Below are 15,999 nucleotides of genomic sequence, written 5' to 3'. Positions count from 1 at the left end.
TAAATAAATAACAATGGTCACGTGACTGGGACGTGATTGGGAGAAGCCACGCCGATTGGCTTCTCTAATAACTAAAGAACAATTAAGATGAAATATGAATATAATGAACAGTATTCAATCTCAAAGTCCAATAAAACAATGCAAATTTGGAGCAGAGCAAACACGGACATCAAAATTTAGGGTTAGGATCAGGTGCCATGGAGGAGTAAGCAATCCCTGCCGACCGGTCACACCCGCCTTGTGTTCCTTGTCATGATCGGGAAACAAAAACCCGAAAAATCCGTAAAAAAGTTCAGTACATAAATAATGGCCTAACAATTAGTATGAAAAATGATCAAATCCGATGTCAGTTCATCAACTCCAAAAACCTAATTTTTTTTAAAATTTTGAAACTTGATTTAAGAGAACAAGGACGTCCTCTTTGTCAGACAATATCAGATTGTTTTCCAAGGTTACAATATGTTCTTAGATATTAATTAAAGCGTTCGTTGTGTTTTTATTTTAGTCAAATATGCAACATGTGGTATTATGTGGTATCAAGTGATTCGGATAACGGAACAAAAGAAAAATATACGCAGAATTAATTTATAACATTCAAACTAAAATATTATAATAAACTTACATGTAAAATACACAATGCAACATCACTAAAATAATCAACTTTAGTTTACTCAATACTTTCATGTTTAAATATGGAAAATGACGCAAGGTTTCTTTAGAAATTTTATAATTCTAGAAATATTCTTAAATCTGTCTTCCAGACAGTCTTTTAATTATAAGCTGGCCGTCAGAATATGAAATTCGCTTAGTAATATGTACGAACCTGAGAACACGTTAGTTATTCATGTAAAGGACTTGTTTTAGAAAATGATTCAAGAATGAAAGAAGTATTGAGTGAATTTCGGTTAATCAAAAGTAAACGACAGAGCCCCTCCTTAAAGAAGATTTTAACAATTTAAAAATACAGAAGAAACACCCGTTATTAGAAAATTTCATCACCCAAGATGTGGGACCTGTCCTTTTTTACAAGAAACCGAACAGTTTATCTTTAAAACCAGAAGAAAGTTCATTGTTCATTTATCTTTTACCTGCGAGAGCAGGGCTCTAATTGGCGACTAATTTATTGCGCCTAAAACTTTTCGTTTGGCGCCTAAAATTTTTCCATAAGTCGCCAAATTGGTGACCATTTTAAATTGACTTTGCGATTGTCGAATTCCTGAAATTTTCACATTTTTTACAATTTTTCTGAAAAAAAGAGAAGAAATTTAAAAGAAGAGAAAATTATTTTTAGCAATGGACATGTCATGTTTTCTTAGGCACGTTATGGGTCCCTATATTCTATTAACTTTTAAAGTTGGCGCCTTAGAAAAATTGCCTGGCGACTAAAAATTTGCATTGGCGACTAAATTCTTTTGATCAGGCGCCAGCTGGCGCCTAAATTTTAGAGGCCTCTTAGAGGCCTGGAGAGTTCTGATTTGATATATGTCATTACATGTTCAGGATACGGTGAGCATTATACTGTGCCAAACCGGGGACACCTTTAGACACCGAATGGCCGTCCATCGTCATCAGATTCGTCAAACCGAGTACCAGTGCTCTGCCGTAAGCGAACATTTTAATTAGAACATGTGTAAAAACATATTTTCTAACTTCACAGTGTTTCCAATAACAGAGGTTCTACAACACGACGTCACAATGTACTTTGAAATGTTTGTATCTATAGCAATACGTCAAATGATGATATAATTGAAACCGGTAGAGTATATCTATCTATCTATCTCTATCTATCTATCTATCTATCTATCTATCTATCTATCTATCTATCTATCTATATCTATATCTATCTATCTATCTATCTATCTATCTATCTATCTATCTATCTATCTATCTATCTATCTATATATATATATATATATATATATATATATATATATATATATATATATATATATATATATATATATATATATATATATATATATATATATATATATATATATATATATATATATTTTAAAAAGCGGAAGTTTTCGTCTCAGGCAAAGTTATATTTTCTTTGACCGGGTATTCAAAACAGTGCAGGATGATAGGACTAAAAACTGATTTTAAAGGATATAATTGAAATATTTAAGCCTGGATAAGTTTTGTGATATCACTTCTTCCTATGCCTGCATGCGCGGCTTTGTGTAACTTCTATAAAAAATGTTTTGTGATATTGTTTACTGATTGTATTCCACTTTTTAGTCTCCCCTTATTGTCTAGAAATAGAAAACACAGTGGATATAATGCCTCTGTGGACAACTGCATATATCCTATAAGTTCCATTTATTAACTATTAAATATTATTGTGTTTTCAATACAAAAATCAAAGCAACAGATAATACATAACACTGTTATATCCCTTTAAAAGTCTACTTTTAAATTAAAATACATGGACAAATTCATTTGGTAATACCGAGTATGTGAAATCTCAAACTATGATCTATTTTAAACAAAGGGGGGGGGGGGTACATCGTAATTCTGTTATTATCTATAAGCTATCTCATTTTAGAAAATATCCGGCGAATATGTGGTAGAGGTCAAGAAAATAATCATGAAACAAACATTTTTTTTTATTGCTAACGTTTTGTTTTGTGATATGTCACATAAGTATGGAAACATGCGGATTCAGCTTTTTGTGATGACACTATTTGACTTTTCATTACGAATAATACATGTGTAAAACTGAACATCAAGAGATCCACATGTTAAAAAATCATATCAAAAACTTTGAAATAATATTATAAAGCTCTAATTTTACGTGACAGCTGTTAGTTATCCTGCTATCCTGTTAGTAATTGTTTGAAGCAGAATTTCCGAATCAAGGTCGTCAAATAGTTCCCAATGTATAAATAGAAAATACGGGAACACGATAAAGTTAATTCGGTGTATTCGTTCAGATATGGTATTCAAGAACAAGTCTGCTGTGATTGTCATTTTGGCTATTCTTTTGGTCAACAACCCTGGTCTTCTTACAGTAGAAGGTAAGGATACCCTGCTTCCATTTACAAAAATGAATTTTGATTGATATTTTGTATATTATTACACGTATTATTGAAATATATTATTCCTTAAATTATTCAATATCATATTTAAGTCAAATTGTGTCCGGAAATAGTTTTCAGCATTTAAATTTTTTTCTAGATTCAAAACCGACAAAATGATGCTTAAATAATAGCTCCAGCATGTACGTTAGGATATGATATTCAGTATCGACACTGTTGTATTTTCTTTTGTTTATTCTTTTGTTAAACAATCCTTTTTTTTTGGACGTTGAATGCTTTCTACAAACTTTTTAACTCTCCCTTTGTACTTATGAAGTTATTAATCCATCTGAAAACTATACAACATTAAAGACTAGTTTTTCTACATTTCAAAATCATATCTTTAATATGAGTTCTTCAGCTATTTATGTTATTGAGCACAATTCTCACAAACGCCCTCATTTTCACCTTCTTGGCAGAGATCATTTTAAAATTTAAACATTGTTCAGCTCAGTGTAGTGACCATGCCTACTTTACAAATAAAATCTTTGCGAGGACAAAAAGAAAAGGCATGGGGTTTCGTGCTATTAGAAGTTCTTTAATAAAACTTTTCAACTGTTAAAACATAAAATTAAATACTTCTACATTTATTATGATAAACTGTTTTTTTCATTACTTATTGCATGACCCTCGTTTTTTGTTTGTTTGTTTATTGTTTAACGTCTCTCTCGAGAATTTTCGAATTCACTCATATGGAGACGCGACCACTTGCCGGCGGAGAGCTGCACATTTTTACCTATACTCGGCACCTAGGGCCATTGAGCAGTGAGGGATCTTTTTCGTGCAAGCACCTACTGCGACACGGGACCTCGGTTCATACGGTCTCATCCGAAGGACCGGTCTCCACGTCCTACAGTGGGATTCGAACCCGCGACGTAAGGATCAACTCCTTACTCGGCGACTCTAGAGTGAAAATTCTAACCACTGCGCCACGCGGGCGACGAATGACCTCGTATCGTATTGTATTGTGACAAGAAATGAGATATATATAAAAAGCTTGTTTTTAGCATATCATAATCATTGATATATTTTACTTATTTTCATTTAAGAAGTGTGCGATATAATTTGTATACATATATTTATATGCAGGCCCGTAATACGATAAGGCGAGTAGGGTTTTTAAGGACCGCCTACTGATTTAATTTATTATGTAACAATATCTTTTCGTCTTTAATTTAAGGATTGCCAGTCTTTGATAATTGAAATAACATATACTCTGGATGAACAGGATCTGGATTGTCAATGTGACTTGATTACCTCGTAAATTTCCTAGGGCCCATAGATAAGATAGTTGGGGATTACCTACATCCCACTGCACACGCAGTATAATTATGTAATACATGTGCACATTTTTTTGTGAAATTATGCAGTGTTGTGAAGTTCATAACCTGTCTGTTTCAAAATCATAAAAATGATAATACGACGATTTAGTGAATGTTAGCTCTATAAATCTTAAACGTACTCACTGGATTATATATACCATGTATACTGCTGCGCGGGTATGTTAAGGAAGCATATAAGTCAATTCTCTGGAAATTTAGACTTTTTAAAGAAAATTAAGTTTGATAATTTACCAAAACCGCTGATAAATGTAAACTATTATTATCTATCGCATAAAGATAAAAGAGTGTCTAACGCAAAGACGTGCACCACCACCACCACGGCATCACGTGACTTCTATTAATAGCGAAATTTTCCTTAGTAAAAAAGCTAACAGAACAACAATACCCCGAAGTGTAATAATTTCTTTGAGTAAATAATATAGTTGGAAAATATCTATTTTGCCTAAAAAGTGCTGCTAGAATCCCACTGTCCCGTCAGTAAAATAATAATTCCACACATTCGCACGAAACCTTACCCGATGTTTTGAATTTTATACATATAAACCGAGACTTTTCGTAAAACCATGCATAACTCGGGATTCTAGCAGCACTTTCCAAGTATTTTAGGAGGCAAACTTTCCATCTGTACAAATCTTATGTTTTGAAATATACAGCTTATTGTTGTTCTGCTGCATTATTTTTTTCACAAATGACAGAGGAAAGGCCGACCGGGATACGTATATAGCTGACTGTCTTCGAAGAAAATACAATCGATGAAAAAAAATTAGCATACCTGTTTCAGTAACTGAACTCCATATGAATTTCTCAAAATATTCAGGATATTTGCTTTTAAACTCCATTTTACGTATCTTTGTACATGCCGTCTTAGCCAAATTCTCTTTACACGACATGATCAATTCCCAAGTTACTTGAAGTACACATATGACGTCATCGGTGGTAGATTTTAATCAAAATGACAGATACAGCATAACAAAATAAAAACATTTTATTTTTGTTAATGTTTACACGTTTCTATTCATTTTCTAGAGTTAAATTACATCTCTAAATACGAATATTACGAAAACTTATATTCTAAAATTGACGTCATCTCGCCTACTATGACGTCATAATGTAGCACTGATTAAGTCCAGGTAGAATATTTTGTATGCTTCCTTATTACCCCTGCGTGACTTACAAGTATTTTGGAATATGAGCAAGGTGGGTAACTCAGGTTACCCCCCCCCCCTCCCCCCAAAAAATGCTGTGATCGATATTATCATTTATAAAAGAAACATGTTGAAAGAGGAATTGACTAATCATGGCGTGATTTGTTTTTACCCCCCTCCCCCTATGTAATACTAATAAAATTCTGTATTTGGTACTTGAAACATTAAACCATTTTTAAAATGGTCCTTAAAAAGATAGAACTTATTCGATTTATAAGGCTTTTGAAATTGGATTTAAATGTTTTTCTGTTAAATATAATAAAACAATTTGGAAAAAAATCAAAAAAGAAATAGATAGTAATGTTTCCATCATATGTTAGATTTCATCGAATTGACTACTCAGAGGTCTCAATTAGGAAACTCTGATAAAGAAAACTATGAGTAGTATTCATATTTTGACTTTGAAAGTTATCTCTCTTATCAGAGGGTCGGTACCCCTTAAACATAATTTATTCAAATTGTCAATCTGTCTCTCTGGAAAAGCTGTTTTCATATAAAAATACATTGAATTCACCACTAAAAGCCCCGATATTAAAACAATAAAAATAATCAAAGATCTTTATACTGTATAAAATTGACCAATACTCGCCTTTAAGAAGTTTAAGAAGAATGTTTTATTGGAAATAAATAAGAACCACAGTAAGGGTATGTTTCATGAAATAAAATTGATATATCTACTTTTTTTTTAATTGGAGGTCGAGATTATATGTTTTATCTTTCATAGAAGCACTACGATATTAATAAGAAAACGCTGAAACGATAATTGAGTTTTCTAATTACTCGTTTTTTGTTAACAGGAAATGATTTACAATGCTGGATCAAACGTGGTACCTGCCAATATTATTGGAGATATTGTAGTGGCAGATATCTGAAAGGTTTTTGTGACGGAGGTTCTTGGCGTCAATGTTGTGTGAATTACTTCTAATCTTGAAAATAAAATCAGAATGATTTGAGTTTTCTATTTTTTTTATTTTTTTTCATTGAAGAAAAAGACTGTTTCGTAAAAAAAAAATCTATACTGCCATTATACTTTTTTAGGGCAAAATCATATTTTAGTGCCATTTGCTCTGATTTTTTCAACTAATTCAAATAGACGCTAAAATATGATTAAAACAAAAGCATAACTTCTAAAGAATCTCTTCTCTAAAATACGCTTATTAATGACTACACTTTTCAGCTACATGGCATTTGTGTAATTGGAAAGTTTGCACTCATGTATTTTGTGCACTAACTTATACTTGTTTACAGTATACCGCGGTAGCACAAAACATTTTCATAATCCAATAACAAAGCAAAACCGTTGTAATCATAATATATCGCTTTATTTTTGGAGATGGACTGCCAACCATATTCCAAAAGCATGCTCAATTTGGTACCCTTTGCGATAAAGAGCAATTTATTTATTCTCGTCGGCTTTGCTTATTCACAAAATAGAAAATTATAAATTTGAGAATATTTCAATGACATACTCGTTTTTAAGGATTTTTGGCTCAATGCCAGTTTCAAATAATCTGACAAGAGGGGACTCTTTAAAACCACTGGAGTCATGTACACTTTCAGACCATTATGCTACAAAGTTACGAAGCAAAATGTTGCATCACAAGCAATCTAAGTAGACAAACTAGTTTTATTTATCAATCATATCAGTGACTAAATCCACTTTATAATTTACAATAATTATTGTTTATGTTCTTCATGCTAGCATTAACACTGAATACAAGAAACAAGTAACATACAGTCATTCGATTCATAATTCTTAATAGGCATATGCATATTGGATATTGTAGACATTTCGGGCACGTAGAATTTTTTTTCAGAAGAAGGGGGGGGGGGGATAATAATTTACAATAATCTCCGGAAACCTCTTTAGGGAGGAGATTTCAACGACAAGAAAAACTTACTAAGAGATGTAAGTATAGATGCAACTTACCTGCTTACAGATAAAATGTGTTCCGATTCGTGGAAAACCATTCGCAGACGAAATTTTAAAAAAAATTGTGTTAAAGCGCACAGAAGGAAGAAGAAAGGAATCTAATGCATAGAAGCGTACAACAACAAGAAGAGGTGGCAAAGGACATCTCTGTGTTTGATGGCTTAGGTTTTCAAAGATGCAACCTGCATATGAAAATTATCGTGTCGTATTTAAAGCAATATCGCTGAAAAATCTCTCCACTTCTGATGTAACTTGCAAAGGATTGAACAGTTCCTCTAGGAATGCTTATCATGCTCCAAAGGAACATTCTCCTGGCAACCATTTATGACATTTGACTTTTGAAACAACTACCTTGCAATCTTAGATATTTTGAGAAAAAACAAGAAATAACTCTAAATGAGTAAAATGAGTAAGACTCCAGTTTCCTGGCATGCTTTATTGAGTTTAACTCAGTGATTCGAGAAAAAATTATTAGATTTGAGTAAAATACAGCCCTTGAGTTATAAACAAATGTATTAATCTGTATAGCTGTAAAACAGCTTGATTCAGCCGTAGAATCTGGTGAAGTTGCAAAGAGTGACAGTATCAAACTGTTGCAAGAGTTTTTCATTTAGTCAAAATTGAAAGTTTTGCAATATGCATATGCTATAGTGCTTTAATTTGCAATTCTGCAATGAAACCTCATACGATTTCGAAACAACTTGTTTTGCGTTTCAAAATGCTGTTCTCAACGCGTTTGATATCATTTGAAAAATGATAAATCTACATGTTAAACGAGGTAAAAACATGACTTAAAACTGACAAATCAGCAGAATGAGTTGAATTGCTTTATGGATTACTACGAATACTACAGGAATTTTACACTTCGAAAAGACCAAAACTACTCGCAATCGGAAAAAAAAAAACTATGACAATTTTTTCATGCATTTCACAGATGAAAAACAATATGTCTATTTTTATCTATTATATTTTATTCCAGTATTTCTTCTTTCCATGCTCATACTTACAAAATAAATAAATAAATAAACGTAGAATTGTAGGTTTCTCAAAGCCATTCTGTAAGGCGATTTGCGTATGTATTCCTTTGTTGTACTATCGGTAAATGCAAATGTCACGCGGTTTCCCTGACCAAAGACAAAGGACATATGATCACGCATATTGTAATGTAAGAAAAAAACTTTGTTGGTCATTTATTTGCTTAAGAGATGTTGCTCTTTCTTCTTATCCTTAATGCGCTGATATTCTTTGCAAAACATTATGAACGTGGCACAGACTACCTTTTATTATGTGCATTGTATAACTTTGAATTTTTAGTCAACAGTCAGAAACAACACATTACAAACTCACTAATATTAATTTATTAGGTTAAAACCTACTTCCTTTATTATCGAGAGTATGACCGGAATATATTTTCATCGTTTCTAGTCTTTTTCCTTAAATTAAAGCAATGCAAATTATTTTCAGTTCAGTTGATTTCATAGCAAAATGTAAACATGTGGCTGGTCAACATACTTGTACCTTGCTATTCATTCAATGATTGGACAATGAATCGTGGTTAGATCCGCTGAGCCCAATAATAATAATAGCCATATAAGGTAAACAAAAGTACGTCACTGTTGTAGCTATTAAACATTTTTCTACCAGGTTATTGGCCGCCTTGAAAAACTGGTAGCTACTGAGCACCAATCTTCGCCGTAAATAATCACAGAAGCGAAGATTAAGTAACATGTGACTTTATCCCCCCACCTTCCTTTTTAAAATCATGAAAATGAATCAGAAAGGTATGGAAACACATTTCTTCGTGTATTTAAAAGAAACAAATTATAGAATTTCCTGTTTACTGCCAATTTATTAACCTTTCAATGGGTTAACCAAGACCACATGTCTTGAATTTAAATCACAAATAACATTAGTAGGGGTAAAAGATTTTTTCTTGAATAACCGTCATTATAAACTTCAGGAACCTTTTATCTTCTAGGCGATAATTTAATTAGAGACTTTTTTCTCGATGTAAAATCTTTTTCGTGTCTACCTTTGACAACAAAATGAGTTGGTTGGTATCTAATGTCAATCCATTATTGGGAAATTATCACATTTGACAAGAAGATACAAAAGTGTACACGGATAAACAAATACATTTTTTTCTTTTACCAAGGTGATCATCAAGACAAAGGTAGGACATAAGGAAATAAATAGTTTCGATTTTTTTCACGTTTCAAGATTTAGGCATCTTTTTCGAGAGTTATTGACAATGTATAGAAAAATACGCATTTTTTCATAGAAAAATTCGTTTTTAATGGACAATATACTTAGGTATATCGTACACAATTCATCATGACTCACCTTTTCCTTATCCTTATTTAAAGTAACATTTCTAGCTATAGCTAATATGCAATTTTTCAATAGGAAAAAGACATGAAAATCTATAGAACTGAGAACAAAGTTAGAGTTGTGAAAAAGCTTAACAGGTTTGGAATGAGGTTGTCACTTCACCTAACGTCAAGTGATTGCTCCGTGAATCCTATGACTGCACAGTAAAAACCATTGTAATTTTTTCAAATTTTAATGAATGGACCTGATTTTCTACATACTAATGAACAAAAGATAAGAATTTAATCATACATATGCTATTCTTTAAAGTACGCAATAAATTTGGGAGACCTGGTCTTCAAACAATCTATTGGAATTCCCATTGGTACCAATTAAGCTCCGTTATTAGCAGACCTATTTTTGCATTCATATGAAACAGACTCTGTTCAAAGTCTTATAAGCGAGAAGAAGAAAACACTATGCAGCTCAGACATGAAACTTATAACACGTAGTTTTCTTTTCTCTATGTAAAATCGATCAAGAACTGTATTAAATACTCGTTTACATTGTAAATAAAATGATTATTATTTTACTTGCGTATTTTGTACATTTTTATGCATGAAAAACATGCTATATTGCTTAGTGGAGTAAAATCGATCAAGAACTGTATTAAATACTCGTTTACATTGTAAATAAAATGATTATTATTTTACTTGCGTATTTTGTACATTTTTATGCATGAAAAACATGCTATATTGCTTAGTGGAGTAAGTCTTTTTAATAGAGATATTACTGCGCTGTGTGATTAGGTCACGTAATGACCTATGACCTTCGAAAAACTTCATACAGGTATGAAGATATTTGCTCTCTGCATGTTTATATAATAGAGAGATACCACAAATGTATATATTCAAATTTAATGTGAATTATAGTAGTTCAAAATATCGAATTTTTTTTGCCATGGTAATTCAAACGTACTTAACTTTTTGTCACGGTATATACTAAAGTATTAGCTATAGTCAATTCATACGTTTAAGTTCCATAGTGTTTATAATAGTAAATAATCGTAAGTAAATCGACGCTTTTACTTTATTACATGATTTTTGCTTTAATCAAATATTGTATGGGATGTGGTAAAGTGTTTGATTTACTAAGATATTCCTTGTCCATTTGAAAAAAAAGACATTAGACCCATGTGGCTTGCCAGGTGTTGCCAATTATTAGTAGATATTAGATAATAGGTGATTATGAAGGTTAAAAGTTTGAGGTGATTCCAAATTCAAAAACACTTGAATCACATGTCATTATTAAAAGATTAAATCCTTCTGTGTCAGTCATTTAATGCATAAAAATATTTAGCATCTGGGCATCAATCACGTGACTTGAACCCTTTCTAAGAAACATGTATGGCCTTATTACATTCTTCGTTCCCTTGACAAATTTAGTAGAGGGAAATACCAATTTTAACAAGCAACGAGCTCCTGTAAAGAAAGGTCGGGAGGAACTTACAATTATCTCTTGGAAATATAGCTTTTAATTGTAAAAATATCTGTCGATTTACTTTAATTAACATCACCGGTTTCACTGACGTGTGAAAGTCGACTACCATATTAAGTCTCAAAATCTCTATAGTACTGCAGAAGCGCAGAGTTAATGTCAATGGGTTTACAGGTGTGTGAAAATCAGTCAACATATGATCGGGTCTCAATAGCTCAGAAGTGAGAGAGCTGGAAAGGTGCGCCAAGTGCCCTGCATTTGAGTCCCGGTTGCGACTTGATTTTTCACCAGCTGTGACATTATTGATTCATGCCTATTTACAGTGCAGGGAACTTTGTTACAAAAATCAGCATTAGCATAAGCAAAATAAGCATCAGCATCCAGCTACATGTAGTATCAGGATCAGCATTCAAAAACAGCATTGCAAGGATCTGCATCAGCATAAAAAATAGCATAAGTAGCATTGATTTAGTTAAAATTAGCATTGATCTACTAGCATTAATTAAAAATTCAATGAATTTCAATGAAATTAAAACAGCGAACAAATACCATAAAAGGATGCTATATTCTGTAAAAAAAAGTTTTAATTTAGAGGGAACTGAGAACGCTATCTTTGTTTTATCTATTTTTTTCCGTTTATTTCTATATATACGAAAGTAGATTTTTTTTTAATAAATAATTCATATTTACAAACTGTTATAAATGTGTTAATACATTTACATAAAAGAAATTATCACGATAACATGAAAATGTATCATTACTATAATCATAACTGCACAAGGATTTCCTGTCTATCTTTAGTTAATATATTATTTGTATCCCGGACCAGCTACTATATGTTGTAAAACATTAAATAAGGACAGTATTACAAATCTTATTTTATTATATTGTAGAGAATAAATAACAATTAAAATTTAAATCTATATATAAAGCAATTGTAAAATAAAATATTGCCCTCACGAAATACATCTGTTTAGAACGATTTAGATCGAGTACGACGTCAAGTTAATTCGGCATCGCTTGCTAAAATCTAAATATTCATCATTTTGTAACAAGCGATTCAGGACATTCTCTTCGTCTGACAACACGTTTTCCAAGGTTAAAATATGTTGATAGATATAATCAAAAGCGCTCGCTGTGTTATTTTTTTCAATTGAAACTGTAACAGGCGGTACATGCATGTACCCATCGGCACATCTGATTCTGATAAAATATATGTTTGCAGAATTAACTTATCACCCTCAAACCAATACCTTAATAATTAATTAAAATATTTTAAAAGTTTACCTGAGCGTGCAGCATCGTTAAAACTAATTAACTTTAGTGTACTGCATGATTATTTTAGGTTTTATTGCGTATAGAAAAGAACAAGGTACAGTTTCAATACCAATCTTGCCTTGTGTTTTTCTTAAAAATGAAAGTGATGCATGTAAAAAATTAAAACTCATGATTTCTGAATCATTGAAATTCCATACAGAAAGATCACACAAATCATTTTTCTCACATGACCTTCTAAATGCTAATTGTGACGTCATAAATTTGTGCATTTTCCCACATTTTCTTAAAAAGTTGCAGAAGTCACCAATTCTCAATGGAATTTTCTTTCAGATAATATTGTCCACAGGCATCGCCCACAAAGATTTTACAATATGTGATTTTTCAAAGAATTTTAAACAACATATCCGAAAATAAAATTGGGCGACGGCTGTGGACACTATTTTCTTTATGCAAATAACTCTTGAAATGGGCCATTTTGAGGCCTTTTCTATTGAAAATAGAGAAATGCATCCAATTAATGACGTCATATCTCCAGAATGGTACTTCTTCATGCCATATTCTTTCCTGATCTATCACAGTAATATACTCAACTAATAGTTAAGCCAGTGTGAAAACTTTTTGAAAACATTATTTTTTTAAGGCACAATAAAGCTAAAACGTACCTTCTTCTTTATTGATTAAATATGTAAGTTTAATTTGAATTTTAAGGTTATAATGCCTTTAAAATAAGTACATTAGTGAATACAGTTATCTTATGAATAATAAGGATAAATTTCGTATAGATTTTTATTCTACATACTATTGATTGATTGTGTGTTTTTAACGTCCCATTCGAGAAATTTTAAATCATTTAGAGACGTCACCGTATGCTCGTGAAGGGCCTCAAATTTAGAACACTCGTCACTCAGGGGCATTTGTAGTGCAAACGCCTACCGTGACACGGGACCTCGTTTTTTTTAGGTCTCATCCGAAAGACCCGTGACATTCACTTCTAGTGACGGGAGTTTAAAGAAGGAACAGCTACTATCTATATTTAGTCTTAGGTTTGACGCGGCGCCGCGAGCCAGAATCGAACCCGGGCCTCCCGATCACGAAGCGAACTCCTTACCTCTAGGCTACCGTGACGGTTTATTCATACGAAGATCTATGTTTAAATCGTATAAACCTGCCAAACTTTTACATGAGTTTCTTTCTCCTTTCGTAAAAATAATTTACTTTTCCTATGAAATTTAGACAAACTCCGTACGTTGCAATTTTCAGAAAGCACACATACGACTTGGAATTTCGCGTTGCTTCAGTGCACACATAGTCTAGTTCGACAAAATAAGACATTAACTGCCAAAAGGCTTCAGGGAATCGATAAAAAGTAAACTCGAAGGGTGCTGTGGTCAATTGTTTAACAATCAAAATTTCACTCAATATTGTTTTCGTCTCCAAATTAGTGTCAGCTCGTTATTTTAGTATATGGATAAAAGAATTAAATCATGTAAACAAACTTTCAGATTTAAGTTATCAAAAAATTAGAATTATTCAAGTTCACTTTTGTTGAAAAATGTATTATTTTAGATTAAAATTTCTTTTAATAAATGATTGTTTAAAACATTATAAAAGTAAGGATTTTACATGTAAGCGAAAATTAAATTTGTATGAAATTTAATTGACTTAGATTTATTTCTTGTCGGTTCAGATATTTTTGCAAAATGGAATGCAGTGCATGCGCAAACTTGCTAAAAATAATTTACAGTTAAATTTCCCAGATTTACGGAATATGTTGCTAGTCTACCAAAGACAGGGGATGAGGCTGTTTACTTGAGTTTTCCCTGAAATCGCCTACAATGGAAATCATCTTAGACCTAAAAGAAATTTAAGGATAAAAGCATTGGAGGAGTAATTTAAAATTAGTTGAGATGAAAGGGGGTAAAACTAACAGACTTCCTGTGTCAGTCTTGTAGCGGCAATCATATCTGCTTCCAAAGATATGTTCAGAAATTGTGATTATCTTTTTAAAAAATAAATCGTTCTACAGGTTATCTCATAACTCTTAAATAAGTTACCAATTTACATTTCTTTTTAATATTTTCAAAAATCAAATTGTATTTGAATTACCACACCTATTTTAGATTTCTCAATTACATAAAAATCGTTACAAAAAAATAAAAAGCGGGTTTTAGTAAATGTTATACCATGCCTCTTGTCGCCTGCGTGGTTCAGTGGTTAGAGCGTCTGCTATAGAGTCACGGGGTAAGGAGTTGATCTTTACGTCGCGGGTTCGAATCCCACTGTGGGACGTGGAGACCGGTCCTTCGGATGAGAACGTATAAACCGAGGTCCCGTGTCGCAGTAGGTGTTGGCCCGAAAAAGATCCCTCACTGCTCAATGGCCGTAAGTGCCGAGTATAGGACAATTTGCAGCTCTCCACCGGCAAGTGGTGGCGTCTCCATATGAGTGAAAAATTCTCGAGAGGGACGTTAAACAACATTCAAACAAAACAAACAAAGCCTCTTTCTTTGCTCCTCACTAAAACACTACAGCATTAAAGGAGAAACTACTGGAATATTGTAAACACAAATTTGAGAAGTGGTGTTAATCAGATATGGATACTTTAAAACTCAAAGGAATTTTAAGGAAATTTGAAATCACAAAAATTTAGAAAAATAAACAGCTTCAAAACCTACGACTTTTCTACACTTATACAACCCCTCCCGCAAACCAGACTTTTCTGCGTCATAGATTACTGCTTTTTCAATAAATTCTTAAATTAACGTACCTGTTATTGGTCATCTGCAAAAGCATTTTGTTGAAAACATTCATGGAGCTTATGTCTGCCAGTTTATTTGATAAACAGGAGAATGTTTTACATACAATTTCTACATGTATGAAGAGGCAACCTATTGACAAATAAGTTGATGATACAAGGATATCAAAAGTCATCATTTGCAAATGCAAATATATTGTTGATACAGTAACCTTGTAAGCAAATGCATTCTACATTGTATCGTTAAGTCGAATGTTGACTGGCGTTTTCATCCAAATTGTTAGGCGATTATTTTTAAACAGAATTCTCTACGGATTTTTCCGATTACCAGATCATGACAAGAAGCTCACGGCGGGTGTGACAGGTCGACAGGGGATGCTTACTGCTCTATGGCACCTATTTCCACCTCTGATGCTTTTACACATGTAGTGGTTTGCTCTGCTCAAAATTTGTATTGTTTTATTGAACTGTTCATTATCTTCACATTATCTTCACATTTCCTCATACACCACTCTAAACCTTTACGTACCAACGATTTCCATGAAATATGAAGATAGCAAGCAGAAATCAAGCTCAAAGGTCCATTTTAAAAACA

The 15,999-nt window shown here is 32.5% G+C and overlaps 1 long non-coding RNA gene across 1 annotated transcript; it reads left to right on the top strand.

The window, feature by feature from the left end:
* The first annotated feature begins 2,871 nt into the window (after nt 1–2,871).
* LOC133189045 (uncharacterized) lies at nt 2,872–6,584 on the top strand. The gene is made up of 2 exons (XR_009721390.1): nt 2,872–3,023; nt 6,429–6,584. It is a non-coding gene; the product is annotated as an uncharacterized LOC133189045 (long non-coding RNA).
* Nucleotides 6,585–15,999: the final 9,415 nt, after the last annotated feature.

Source organism: Saccostrea echinata, unplaced genomic scaffold (genome assembly GCF_033153115.1).
Source record: "Saccostrea echinata isolate AGI-Se365-2 ecotype Australia unplaced genomic scaffold, CSIRO_AGI_Sech_v1 ptg000016l, whole genome shotgun sequence".
Classification (NCBI taxonomy): domain Eukaryota; kingdom Metazoa; phylum Mollusca; class Bivalvia; order Ostreida; family Ostreidae; genus Saccostrea; species Saccostrea echinata.
The sequence above is the reverse complement of the archived record's forward strand: the minus strand, read 5'-3'. Positions and strand labels throughout refer to the sequence as shown.